Here is a 14,841-nt window from a genome sequence, read left to right as displayed (position 1 = left end):
CCGCTCTCTCCACAAAGGCGAATTCTTCGGTCCATTCGTCCTGAAATGTACGATACTCGTCGTCTTTTTTTCTTTTCGCCATCTTCTTCGTCGAAGGGGTAGCTTTGAGCTAATGACCGAGCAGACGCAGTCTCAGACTGATTCAAAAGGGGGCGTTTACCTGTTTTACCCAGCAACGGCAAACGTAGGCCAGTATCATCCAATTAAAATAATGGACAATTGCTCCTGCAGCCCTGAACAGGACATGCGCAGTGAAAAATCGATGGATGGATTAAAACAAGTGAGAATATTTTGTTTTATCTGCGAGCCATATGCAATCATCAAAAGAGCCACATCTGGCTCGCGAGCCATAGGTTCCCGACCCCTGCACTATATATACTACACTAGACACTACACTATACACTACACTATACACTACACTATATATACTACACTATATATACTACACTACGCACTATACACTACACACTATATATACTACACTATACATTACACTATACACTACACTACACACTATATATACTACACTACACTATACACTACACTATACACTACACTACACACTATATATACTACACTATACACTACTATACACTATATATACTACACTATACTACACTGCACACTATATACACTACACTATACACTATATATACTACACTATATATACTACACTATACACTACACTACACACTATATATACTACACTATATATACTACACTATACACTATATACTACACCACACTATATACACTACACTATACACTACACTACACACTATACACTACACTATACACTACACTATACACTACGACACACTACATTAGTAGGATCCGTCGATAATTGTTCACGTCATTGTTTTGTGATGTTCTTACTTCTGTCCGTTCACACAGAGCCTTACCGCTTATTCATATTCTGTTTTTTTCAGTAAAGTCACGTAGATAGAAAAAAATAAAATGAATAAAAAATACCACGACGTTTAGATTGCAACACGGAGAGCCATCGACTCACACGGAGAGCCACAGAATCAGAGACATAGACTCACACGGAGAGCCATCGACTCACACAGAGATCCACAGAATCACAGAGCCATCGACTCACACAGAGAGCCACAGACTCAGAGCCATAGACTCACACAGAGAGCCATCGACTCACACAGAGAGCCATCGACTCACGCAGAGAGCCACAAAATGACAGAGCCATCGACTCACACAGAGAGCCACACACTCACAGAGCCATCGACTCACACGGAGAGACAGAATCACAGACTCACACAGACTCACACAGAGACCCATAGACTCGCGCGCAGCCAAAACAAACTACAAATCAATTCACGGCCAAACACATCTGAAGAGAGGCGCCCGACAGACACCCGAGTTCGATTCCCGCTCACGGATGCGCCCTACCCAACACCATCAAAGACGTAACCGGTCCCTCTGGGGTTGGGGGGGGGGGAGAGACAAAGGCGGCCGGGCGTGGTTGCTGGCTCACACACCACCCCCCCCCCCGTCTCGTGTGATGTCTTTAAATTCAAAAGCGCTGAAGCTTGCGCGTGGCTTGACAATGGCGCTTTTTAGTGGATGCACACGCGTGGTGATCGCACTTTGTTGAAACACATTCCTGCGGAGGGAGCTGGTAGGAACGTTGGGTTGCTCGGTCAATGGCCAGGGTCAACGGCGGCACCACGTGGTGCATTCAGCAAATATGCCCGTCTGTGAGGGCGGGCACAAGCCGGCGTGAGTAGGTTAAACGTTGAGTTTTATAAGGGCACCACGGGGTGACCAGCCCCTCCCCACCCAGCTCCACCCCTCCCACCCCCACCCAGCCCCTACCTCCCCACCCAGCCCCTCCCCACCCTCCCCACCCAGCCCCTCCCCACCCAGCCCCACCCCTCCCACCCCCCACCCAGCCCCACCCTCCCCACCCAGCCACTTCCCACCCTCCCCTCTCCACCCAGCCCCACCCCTCCCATTTTATCCGGGTGTTCGGATACATGCGTACAGACATCCACAGACATCCACAATTAATCCCCTGCCTCCTGTGAGAATTAACCCCGGTTGGGCTTCCGGTACTGCGCTGTGCCGCCCACGCGCTCTGCCTCACGGCACGGGGGGGCCGCGCGGCACGAGCCATGAAGAAAAAACAAAAACATAAAAAAAAATCCTAGAAAAGAAGAGAAGGGGGGGGTGGGGTTACGTTAAACAAAGCATAAAAAAATCCCCCAAAAAACGAAATGATGAACGGAACCAAGTTGCCGAATCCAGCGAGCATCTTGTTTCTTCTGATCGTTAAAAAAACGAGAGAAGGACAGTGACAGAGGCAGGCAGGGAGAGAGGCATGGCACAGGGAGAGAGAGAGAGGGGCAGTGAAAGCAGCAGCAGCAGCAGCAGAGGGAGAAAGAAGCTCGTCATTGAAGAGGAGTGAGGAGGCGAAAAAAAAGAGATGGAGAGAGGCGAGGGGGGAGGAAGAGGAACGGAACGAGAGGCATGGAGGGGAGGAAGGGGAGAGGGACCAGAGAATCCTCCTCCCACACGATATTTTATTACGTGGCGGGCCATCGCCAGGTCAGGTGAGAGAGTTGATGGTGGTGGTGATGGCGATATTGTCGACGATGTTAATGATGGTGGTGATGATGGTGATGGTTGTGATGGTTATGATGGTGATGATGGTGATGATGGTGACGATGGTGGTGATGATGGTAGTGGTGGTGGTAATGGTGGTGCTGGTGACGGTTGTGATGGTGGTGATGCTGGTACGTTGACGACAATAACGGTAAATCGTCCTCTGCAGACTGAGGGCTTCCAAGCTGCAGATCGTGGGGATGAAAGGGCTTGGAGCTGAGGTTGTGAAGAACCTCATTCTGGCTGGAGTGAAGTCCGTGACGTTTCTAGATAACAAGGTATGGTACTATAATAAAGCTTGATTCCAAGCACTACTTACAAATATTTTTCATTATAACTGCTCTTTGTGCACACACTCAGTTCTCAGTGGTCTGGATACGGCCTCAGAGCTTTTGCACAAATACATTCACACGTTTACGTGTTAAATGTTATGTTGTGGAGTTGTGGTGCCGCCGCAGCGGAGCCGCGCCCACCACCGTGATGCCGTCACCGATGCCTCGGATTTCCTGCCACTCTCCCGGAGCCGGTGCCTTCTCAGACGTCCGCGTTTTGGCCCCTGCACAGTCGTGAGGCCGCTGCAGCAGGGCCGCTCTGCCGAGGTCGTGCCCACCGCCGCAAAGCCGCCACCGGGGGATGTCGACGCCGACGCTGCGCACCCTCACCACCCCCCCTTCCCCCCCACACGAACGTACACACGCCCCACGTAGAGCCAGAAGGGGAGGTCACCCGGCTGATTGGTTTTTGTCCAGAAGTCCCTAATGGGATCAAACTTCATGGTTTCCTGCGGCCGGGAAATTGGGCGATCTTCCCCCTGTAGCTGACATGCACTGCGGCGCCGCGACCTGATATTAAAGTTGCATGGTCACGGCAAGGGCCATCGAACCACCGCGAGTGGAGCCACGCACGCACAAGCGCGGGTCAGTGGACTGGTAGCGGGAGAACAGAGAGCGGACGTCGGTGAGATCACTGCGGCGACGTCACCCGAGCTGGGATCTGGGCATCGATAGGGCGGGAGAATCCGAGCCCCTGATTGGACGGGAGGCCAAGGGTCTGAAAGAGCAAAAATGCCTTTGTTGTAGGTAGGATAAAAGGAGGGGGATTGGGGTAGCAGGGGGGTTCTTCTTGTTCAAGATCATTGCGGTCCCGGGAGCAGGAGAGTCAGCCATCCGAGACGTCCGTGAGACGTACTCCAGCATCGGCAGGCTCGCCGCCTCATTCCCTTACAGCGGTCAGTACATCGGGGAGAAGTAAGTACGAGTGAGAGAGGCGTAAGTTCAGCCGTTTTAAATCCAGGATAGAGAGCGGGGCGAGCGGTAGGGGAAATCGACTCAAAGACCTCCGAGGGAAAGATTAGCTTCCACTGACCATACCATCACAGGTAAATAAAATTCGCTAGTGGGGGAATAAAACTGTGTTGCGTGGTCTTTTGGGAGTGTGAAGTGGAGGGCAGTGTGCGCTGGGTGTCTACATGTATGCGCGGCTGTGCACCTCGAGACGAAGCGTGGGGTGTTTACATGCCCGCACGATTGCCCACCATAGTGCTTAGCGATCGCGTACCTGGGTGGCGGTGCCGCGGTCACGCACCCGCACACGGGTCTGGTCGCGAGATAGCGAGTTAGAGCGCCGAGCGCGCGCAAATTCGCGCGACTGTTTGAGCGGGATCTTTAACTCAGAGCCAAGCGAGCGTCCCCAATCAGCGGTGCGCGCACGGCAGAAACCCCGCCCGCCCGCCCCCCGGCTCCAACCCCCTCGCGTGCGATTGGTCTGTTTACGGGCAGAGGGAAGGGACGTGTTTGTTATTGTCGGCACACGTGGAGCGCGGGTGGGAGGGAAACACGCGCCGCGCCTGTTTGTTTACGGGCGGTACGGAGATTTACTGGTGAGCGCGCTTACAGCCGCACCCCGCCGTTGCACAGTGTAGTGCATCGCAAGCGCGAAGCGTACGAGCCGCTAATTAAACTATGCAAACGCGGTCGACATCCCAGGCAGAGGTACAGGGGGGCGAGACGTTAGGGGTCGTTAGTCTGGACCTGACAGAGCAGCCGGGGGGTAGCGGTGTGAGTGGAATGGGGGAGTCGGTGGGCAGCGGCCCCGACAATTCAGTGATGGCGGGGGACGGTAGCCCCCACAGTTTGGCGTCAGAAGCGGTACGAACCCCCGCATTACCCCACGCGAAAATAAGGCATATATTCACAGGCCGGGGTACACCTTCGTGGAAAGCATTTGCCCGCAACGTCCTAGGGGCTAAGGAAATTAATTGGTGGACGGACGCGCAGGCGTTACGTCAACTTAATATGAATCTGGATGGGCGGGCAGCCGATTTTGTGGAAGCCCTACCCACAAGCGCGCAGACACAGCTAGAGGAGCTGATGCGCCGACTTGATCTGCGTTTCGGTACGCGCGATGAGGAGGCAAAAGCGGCCTTAGAGGCTCGCCGTCGCCAACCCGGCGAGGACCTGCGCGATTATGCCGAGGATGTGCGCGAGCTAACAAAGATCGCACGCCCGGGGTACACAACGGAAGTGATTGAGGAGCTGGCCGCAGAGAAAATCCAGCGATACTTAACGCGCACGGCGTGGTGGCAGCCAGACATGAACTGTACGCGCCTCCCCTTTAACGCCCTTGTCGAGCGCGCGCGCAAATGTGAAAGAATTTCTAGCGAACGCGCACAGCTCCGAGGACTGGGACGGGAGCGCACCATCGCAAGTCTGTCCACCGAGGAGGAAGAGGAGGAACAGGGGCTCGCCAGGACGGTAAGGGGTCGGGAAAGGGAGCCTCCGGCATCCCGCGAGACAACCCCGGGATGGGTAGCAGGGATACAGACGGGCATTGGGGGGATCGACAACAAGGTAACCCAAATGGACACAAGGTAACCCAAGTGGGTGAGAGAGCAACCCAAGTGGACAACAAGGTAACCCAAGTACGGGCACATATGACTGCGCTGCAGACTACGGTAGAGACGGTTCAGACCGAGTTGGGAGGGCTGGCCGAGAGGGTAGCCTGACTAGAGGCAGAGTCTGGGCAGCGGCGTACGGGAGGGGAAAGAGGGAGCGGGCGGGGAGGCTCCTACGGGGCCGCCGCCCTTCCCCGAGCATGCTACCTGTGCGACCAGCGAGGGCATCTGGTGAGGGACTGTCCCCAGATCGCCCGCGCTAGAAAGGCGCCAGGGTTAAACGCCAACGCCCCCTAGAGAGTGGACCACCTAGGGTTGCAATCAACGAGGTCCCGAAACAAAACGGCGATAATAATAATGGTGAGCAAGTGACACCCACACAGGTCCCGGCCACAACACCCAAGGACGCGGTGAGGACGGGCAACTGGCTACGGGAGCTGGTGGCAGGAATCACGGGGGCCACGTCGCTGGTGGAAGGACAGGTGAACGGGCAGCGCACCCGGATCCTACTGGACACGGGGGCCGTAGCCTCACTCGTGAGCGCCACGCACTGCAGCGTGCTCGGGGTTGACGTGAGCCGCCTGCAGGCCCCGGATTGCGCGCTGCACACAGCGAGCGGAGCCGGGATGGGGTTGCTGGGAAGGATCTCCCTCGAGGTCCGTCTCGGAAACCAGTTGTGCAACCAGGAATTCTACGTCTCGAGTGTGTTGTGCCATGAGTGTATTGCAGGTACGGACCTCCTGGAAAAGCTGGGGCTCAACGTGCAGCCCCGCCAGCGATGCGCCACCGTGGAGGGCAGCGGGGAGCGGATTCCGTTCCTGGGACCCGAGCCGAATCGCCCTCGCTTCACACCCGTGGCCGCTACGCTGGTGTCAGCCCTCACCATCGGGCCACTCGCCGAGATGCTGGTGCCAGTGGCAACCCCCTCCGCCGACCCCACACACCGACCATCGGGTGAGGTAATGCTAACTCCTCACCCGGAGTTGGCAGCGCGGTACGGAGTCGTAGGATCAGCCACGCTGGTAAACGCAGATGGGGGCTGACTGTTCATGCCGGTGTTTAACCCACACAGTACCCCGGCGATGCTACGACGACGCACCACAGTAGCCACCATACACCCCCTGCACGCGCACCACTCTAACGACTCGGTGTTTGCACTCTGGGCGGAAGACCCTGGCCACTCTGAGGACAACCAGGATCTGGCCTGGCGGGTCGGCCCAACCCCCCGGGCCGAGATCGCTCCCCTACATGATGCGTTACATGTGCCTTGGGCAGATTTACCTAGGGGGGAGGCCGATCAGCTGCGCGGGTTGTTACGGGAGTACGCCGACGTGTTCAGCGAGCACGATTCAGATGTAGGCCGAACAGACCTTGTTAAGCACCAAATTGACACAGGTGCAGCCCAACCGATCAAACTCCCCGCATACCGGGTGGGCGCGCCTGAACGGACCCAGATCAAGGAGGCAGTCGCGGACATGCTACGTGATAACATAATTCAGCCCTCGACGAGCCCCTGGTCTGCCCCCGTGGTGCTAGTGACGAAAAAAGACGGGTCGACCCGATTCTGCGTTGATTACCGAAAATTGAACGCAGTCACCCTCGGCGACGCCTTCCCCATACCGCGCATCGACGACACCTTTGACAGCCTCGCAGGGGCACGGTATTTTTCCACCCTCGATCTGGCGTCCGGGTACTGGCAGGTGGAGATGGCGGAGGAGGATCGGCTGAAAACTGCGTTCACCACCCCGATGGGGCTGTTCGAGTTTCGAGTGCTTCCGTTCGGACTCACTAACGCACCCGCGACATTCCAGCGGTTGATGGAGTTGGTAATGCGGGGCTTACAGTGGGAACAGTGCCTGATTTACCTGGATGACGTGATAGTGTTCAGCAGATCTCTGTCCGAGCACTGGTCAAGGTTGCGAGAGGTGTTCCAGCGACTACGAGCAGCCCATCTCAAGCTCAAGCCGCGTAAGTGCTACATTGCGCAGCGCGAGGTAGGGTACCTCGGACACCGAGTCAGCGAGGCAGGGGTGTGCACCGATCCGGAAAAGGTGCGCGCCGTAGTGGAATGGCCACGGCCCAGGAATCTGACGGAGATCAGGTCATTCTTAGGACTCGCCACCTATTATCGTCGATTTGTAAAGGGATTCAGCGAGATTGCACGCCCCCTCACCCAACTCACCTCCCCTAAGAACCCCTATCGATGGACGGAGGCCTGCGAAACGGCCTTCACCGCCCTCAAAGACCACCTCACCCACACCCCCACCCTAGCTTTCCCAGATTTCACCACGGATTTTATCTTGGACACCGACGCCTGCAGCAGTGGGCTGGGCGCGGTGCTGTCACAGGTGCAGGGTGGGACAGAGCGGGTCATCGCATACGCCAGTCGGACCCTGAGTGGGGCCGAGCTGAATTATTGCGTGACCCGTCAAGAACTGTATGCCGTGATCTTCGCGTGTAAACAGTTCCGACCGTATTTGTACGGCAGGAAATGTCGGGTGCGCACTGACCATTATGCCCTGCAGTTTCTCCTTACATTCAAGGAACTGCGGGGGCAGATGGCCCGATGGCTGGCGCAGTTGCAGGAGTACAACCTGCAAATAGAGTACCGAGCTGGGCGTACGCACGCAAACGCGGACGCCTTGTCGAGGCAGCCCGCGGTGTGTGCCGAGACAAGGTTGGAGGAAGTCTGCCCGTGCTTCACGGGGGGCCGTTGCTGGCAGGTGGCAGGCCCCCAGGAGCGCACCGAGACTAACCCTCCCCCGGTGAGAGGCAGTGCAGTATGTGCCACAGAGACCCCGGTAGGAGGAACCAGGGACCCGGGGGACCACTCGACAGGCACGGGGCCCACACCCTGGGGCCCAACGGGTCGCGCAACCCCATCCGATCGGATCCAGGAGGACGTCGGCTGCGCCTTTCCGGGCCTGGACCACGCGCAGCTGATACGGACCCAGCTGCGGGATCCGGATCTGGCGGCGGTGGAAGCGGCTCTACGGGAGAAGAAGGACGCCCTACCAGGACCCTGGAGTGGTTTGTACGCCCGGTTGTGCGTGCAGAACGGGGTAGTACGAGAGCTGACAGAAGCCGGCCAGCCTGGGTGCATCTGTGTTTCCGCCCAGGTGCGACCCCAGCTGCTAAGACTGGTGCACCACCACCCGCTCGGGGACCATGACGGGGAAACGGCGCACTCGGGAAACCCTGCATCGCCAGTATCTCTGGCCCAAGTTAGCACAAGACGTGGCCGCCTGGGTACAGGGCTGTCGCGCGTGCCAGCAATGTGGGCCGAAACCGGCACGATACCAGGTACCCATGAGACTGTTCCGCGTCAGTCGAACGAATCAGCTGGTTGGGATCGACCTGCAAGGGCCATTCCCGCGATCCCACCGGGGCAACCGATATATTCTCGTAGCGGTGGAGTACTTCACACGCTATCCCGTAGCGGTGGCCATCCCCGATAAGACAGCCCTCGTAGTAGCCCGAGCGTTCTTGGAACACTGTGTACTTAAGCACGGGATCCCTCACAGAGTCATTACTGACCAGGGTAGTGAGTTCGAGGCAGAGCTATTCCAGGCGCTGTGCCGGGAGTTCGGGATCCAGAAGGACCGAACTACGGCGTATCATCCCCAGGCAAATGGGATGGTAGAGAGAATGAACCAGACCCTAGCCGGGAAGCTTAAACGCATGGCGGCCGCGAATCAACGGGACTGGGACGAACACCTCCCCTATGCTCTGTTCGCCTACGCCACCACAGTACACACCTCCACGGGACAGACCCCGCTCCTAATGATGTTTGGTCGTGAGTCTCGCCTGCCTACAGATCTGCTGTTCGGTGTCCCTCCACCGCAATGGGAGGAAGGGAGCCGCCCCGTGGAGGACTTGATGGGGACCCTGCGAGAAGCTAGGGTCCGGGCCTACCCGCAAGGTGAGACCGCGCACCAGTGGCAGGAGCGGGGCACCCGACCCCGAATGGAGCCCCCCTTCTACTCGGCGGGCTCTCAGATGTGGCTGCACACCCCTCGCGTCGGGGCCAGGCAGGTGGGGAAGTAAACCACCTACTGGCGGGGGCCCTGGACGGTGGGGCGACAGATCTCCCCTTGGATGGTACTGATTCAAGGGGGAGAGGGGGGCTGGGAGATGGTAGTCAGTGTCCGGCGACTGAAACCATGGAGGGCGGCCCCAGCAAGGGAGAACCCCGCCGCTCGAGGACGCCGGAACCTCCCCCCCCCACACCCCCCATACCCGGGGGCCTTGTGCCGTATATGGGCCCCACGGGGCCCTGGGCCCCAGGGGGTACCGACCCAAGCCAAGGGAGACGAGGACGACGGCCCCTGAACCCTACCGCCCCCGAGTTTGTCTCCCAGCCCGCAGGTACCCAGGACCGGAAAGAACCCCTGGAGTGGAGGAGGAGACCGCCGCCAGAACCCCGAGAGACGGACCCGCCACCGCCGAGACCAGCCACAAGAGCCGGACGAGTCCCGCAGACCCCGCGGCGCTACCTCGTAGGGGCAACCCAGGCGAGGTGCTCCAGTCAACCCGGAACGGGGACTGGCACCTCGGGGGGCTGTGTGGTGCCGCCGCAGCGGAGCCGCTCCAGCGGAGCCGTACCCATCGCCGCGACGCCATCACCGATGCCTCGGATTTCCCGCCACTCTCCCGGGCCGGTGCCTTCTCAGACGTCCGCGTTTTGCCCACTGCACAGTCGTGAGGCCGCCGCAGCAGGGCCGCTCTGCCGAGGCCGTGCCCACCGCCGCTCTGCCGCCACCGGGGGATGCCGACGCGGTGCACCCTCACCACCCCCCCCCCCCCCCCCCCGCACGAACGCACACACGCCCAACGTAGAGCCGGGAGGGGAGGTCACCCGGCCGATAGATTTTTTTCCAGAAGTCCCTAATGGGATCGAACTTCATGGTTTCCTGCGGCCGGGAAATTGGGCGATCTTCCCCCTGTAGCTGACATGCACTGTGGCGCCGTGACCTAATAGTAAAAGTTGCATGGTCACGGAAAGGGCCATCGAGCCACCGCGAGTGGAACCACACACACACAAGCACGGGTCAGTGGACTGGTAGCGGGAGAACAAAGAGCGTATGTCGGAGAGATCATTGCGGCGACGTCACCTGAGCTGGGATCCGGGTATCGAAAGGGCGGGAAAATCCGAGCCCCTGATTGGACGGGAGGTCAAGGAAGCGAAACGCCGAAATTCCTTTGTTGTAGGTGGGATAAAGGGAGGGGGATTCAGGTAGCAAGGCAGTTCTTCTTCAAGATCATCGCGGTCCACGCAGGAGGGGAGTCAGCCGTTCGAGACGTCCGCGTGACGAACTTCAGCGCAGCCAGGCTCAACCCTCTACTGATCGCTTTTCTACAGCTTCCAGTGCAGCAGAGTGGAAGTACGCATGAGTAAGAGAGAGGTAAGTTTGGGCTATTTGATTGAGGGTAGAAAGCAGAGCGATAGGCAGGGGAAATACAGTCTAGGATCCCAAGGGGAATAGGCTGACATCCACTTACCCACAGAATTACGCGTAGCTTAACGGGTTGCTCGCGGTAAATAAAATAACTGGTAGGGGAATAAACTGTTTCGTGTGGTCCTTTGGAGGGTGAAGAGGAGGGTGGAGAGTGTTTTGTGTTCGCGCGCACACGCGGCTGTTTGCGGCGAATAAGGGAGTAGAGCGTGCTTGGTGTCCGTACCTGTACGATCGTTTCCAGTATTGTTCAGCGCATACCTACACGACTATTTTCGGTGGTGCCCAGCGCTCGTGTACCTGCGCAATCACCTACAGTAGCGCTTTGCGCTCGCGTGCGTGCGCGGTTGTTTTCCACGAAGCGGAGTGTTCAGTGTACGCGTGCCTACGTGTTTGGTTTCGGTGGCGTTTAGCGCTCGCATACCTGTACGATTGTTTACAGTAGGGCTTAACGCTCGCGCATCTGTGTGACGGGGTGGCGGTCGCGCACCCGCGCGATTGTCTAATAGCGAGGGAGCGAATTAAGCGCCTAGCGTGCGCGAAAACGCAGCTGTGTAAACAGCCCGTTAAATCGGAGCAAAGTAATCGCGGCGTGTTTGTTTTTGCTCAAGCGGGTGGAGCGTGGGTGGGAGGGAAACCCACGGCGGCGCGCCGCACCTGTTTATTCCCGTGCAGGACGGGGTTTTACTTTGTGAGCGCGCTCACTGTGGCACGCCGCCATTGAACAGGGTAGCGCATCGCAAGCGCAAAGCGTACGAGCCGCTAATTAAGCTACGCAAACACGGTCGACATCCCAGGCAGAGGTACAGGGGTGCGAGACATTAGGGGTCGGCAGTCTGGACCTGACAGAGCAGCCGGGGGGTAGCGGTATGAGTGGAACGGGGGAGTCGGTGGGCAACGGCCCTGACAATTCAGTGATGGCGGGGGACGGTAGCCCCCACAGTTTGGCGTCAGAAGCGGTACGAACCCCCGCGTTACCCCACGCAAAAATAAGGCATATATTCACCGGCCGGGGTACCCCTTCGTGGAAAGCGTTTGCCCGCAATGTCCTAGGGGCTAAGGAAATTAGTGGGTGGACGGACGCGCAGGCGTTACGTCAACTTAATATGAATCTGGATGGGCGGGCAGCCGATTTTGTGGAAGCCCTACCCGCAAGCGCGCAGACACAGCTAGAGGAGCTGATGCGCCGACTTGATCTGCGTTTCGGTACGCGCGATGAGGAGGAGGCAAAAGCAGCCTTAGAGGCACGCCGTTGCCAACCCGGTGAGGACCTGCCTGATTATGCCGAGGATGTGCGCGAGCTAACAAAGATCTTACACCCGGGGTACACAACAGAGGTTTTTTATTGGTTAGATGGCGTAGATATATGAATGTCTTCAAACCCGCCACCACCCGACAGCCCATTTAGTCAGGTTCGTCACGTAAACAGAATGTGCCAATTCGTTACCTGCACGGCACACCAGTTGTGTGTTGGAGAGCTAAAGCCACGACATTGATGATCTATGTTCGTGTTTGAGTACAGATGAAGCTGTCACGTTTTTAATTCATTAATGTTTTATCGTTGAAGCGATTTGTGGATCGAGTACGCCAGCCCCACATTTAGGTCGCCCCTTGACGCTGGTTGGCTTGCCACTTCATCAACGCACATTTATCGTAAATTCTGTCGCGTTTTTGATCCACAAATCGTCGCATTGAACGCGGCAGTCGCGTGACAGGAAATTACTTGGACAATTTAAGAAAAAAATTGCTCACAAATGCACTTCACCTACCTCTCATCTCACTCCACTCTCCTCTCATCTCACTCCCCTCCACTCACTCTCCTGCCTCTCCCTCTCAATCCACTCCCCTCCACGCACTCTCCTGCCTCTCCCTCTCACTCCACTACCCTCCACTCACTCTCCTGCCTCTCCCTCTCATCCCACTCCACTCCACTCACTCTCCTGCCTCTCCCTCTCATCTCACTCCACTCACTCTCCTGCCTCTCCCTCTCATCTCACTCCACTCCACTCACTCTCCTGACCCTCCCCTCTCATCTCACTCCATTCCCCTCACTCTCCTGCCTCTCCCTCTCATCTCACTCCCCTCCACTCACTCTCCTGTCTCTCACTCCCCTCCACTCACTCTCCTGCCTCTCCCTCTCATCTCACTCCACTCACTCTCCTGCCTCTCCCTCTCACTCCACTCCACTCCACTCACTCTCCTACCTCTCCCCTCTCATCTCACTCCACTCCACTCCCCCCACTCTCAGACCCCTTCCCCTCTCGTCTCTCCGTGGCCGCGTGTATTTTCACTCGCGACACGTTATTAACATTCACGTCTTCAGCTCCCAGTCCCCCGAGCTTGGAGAACTTCGCTCCCCATTCCGGCGTCAGTGGGAGCCGTCGCTCTCCCAGCTTTGGCATTTCCCGTGCCTCCAGGCGCACCTCGTCGGGGCCTTTGGGAGGAAGTTTGGGGGAGCGACCGCCCTCCGTGTTACCGCCACCACCGCCGCCATCGCCGCCGCCGCCCAAGTCGTTAGCTATCCAGGAAACTTCCCTGGGCCGGCGCCTGAGACACCGCGGCCGGCAGCGGCGGCCTACGGCCAGGCCGCTCAGCAGGCAGACGGCCAGCGACAGGGGGAGCAGCACAGGCAGCAGGGAGCCTGGGGGAGGGGAGGGGGAGGGAGGGGGATGGAGGGAGGGGGGGGGAGGAAGGGGATTGAGACCACAAACTCCAAATACTCCCCTACTTAGGTACCATGCAATTGCAGGCGGACAACTCTACTAACGAACAAGTAACGTTCCAGAGCTCCGTGTGTTCCTAAGTCTCAACGTCACCACCATCACGGTCAACTACTCAGTCCCCTATCACCCCCCCCCCCCCCCCCCCCACTCACCATCCACGCCGGCGGAAGCCGGGGGGACGAATCTGCCACCGTCGATGGTCGTGACGCCCTCGCTGGACTCACACGAGGAGCCAACACCGTCAACGCTGCTGCACTCCTCCACCTCCTCCACCTCCTCCTCCTCGTTGTCGTCGTTGTCATCGTCCACCTTCTCTCCTGATGGCGCACAAAAAACACAGGAAGGCCGTAGGTACGTCTATGGGTCTCTGTGTGGTGAGTCTATGGGTCTCTGTGTGATGAGTCTATGGGTCTCTGTGTGATGAGTCTATGAGTCTCTGTGTGGTGAGTCTATGGGTCTCTGTGTGGTGAGTCTATGGGTCTCTGTGTGGTGAGTCTATGGGTCACTGTGTGATGAGTCTATGGGTCTCTGTGTGGTGAGTCTATGGGTCTCTGTGTGATGAGTCTATGGGTCTCTGTGTGATGAGTCTATGGGTCTCTGTATGGTGAGTCTATGGGTCTCTGTGTGATGAGTCTATGGGTCTCTGTGTGGTGAGTCTATGGGTCTCTGTGTGATGAGTCTATGGGTCTCTGTAAGGTGAGTCTATGGGTCTCTGCGTGGTGAGTCTATGGGTCTCTGTGTGGTGAGTCTATGGGTCTCTGTGTGGTCAGTCTATGGGTCTCTGTGTGGTCAGTCTATGGGTATCTGTGTGATTAGACTCTGGGTCTCTGTGTGATGAGTCTATGGGTCTCTGCGTGGTGAGTCTATGGGTCTCTGTGTGATGAGTCTATGGGTCTCTGCGTGGTGAGTCTATGGGTCTCTGTGTGTGATGAGTCTATGGGTCTCTGTGTGGTGAGTCTATGGGTCTCCGTGTGATGAGTCTATGGGGGGGATCGGCAACAACACACCACACACTCACCACACTCACCACACTCACCACACACACTCACTACACTCACTACACTCACCACACTCAACATACACACACCACACTCACCACACACTCACCACACACTCACGACACACACACACACTCACCACACTCACC

General features: G+C 57.7%; 1 long non-coding RNA gene across 1 annotated transcript; it reads right to left on the bottom strand.

The window, feature by feature from the left end:
- Positions 1–12,296: 12,296 nt before the first annotated feature.
- LOC142909002 (uncharacterized) lies at positions 12,297–14,611 on the bottom strand. The gene is made up of 2 exons (XR_012932057.1): positions 13,847–14,611; positions 12,297–13,612 (listed from the first exon to the last, which is right to left on the bottom strand). It is a non-coding gene; the product is annotated as an uncharacterized LOC142909002 (long non-coding RNA).
- Positions 14,612–14,841: the final 230 nt, after the last annotated feature.

Source organism: Petromyzon marinus, unplaced genomic scaffold, assembly GCF_048934315.1.
Source record: "Petromyzon marinus isolate PM22_M1 ecotype Great Lakes invasive population unplaced genomic scaffold, UKy_Petmar_22M1.pri1.0 PM_G_Scaffold_11, whole genome shotgun sequence".
Classification (NCBI taxonomy): Eukaryota; Metazoa; Chordata; class Hyperoartia; order Petromyzontiformes; family Petromyzontidae; genus Petromyzon; species Petromyzon marinus.
Note: the sequence above shows the minus strand (reverse complement) of the source record. Positions and strands in the feature narration are given on the sequence as shown.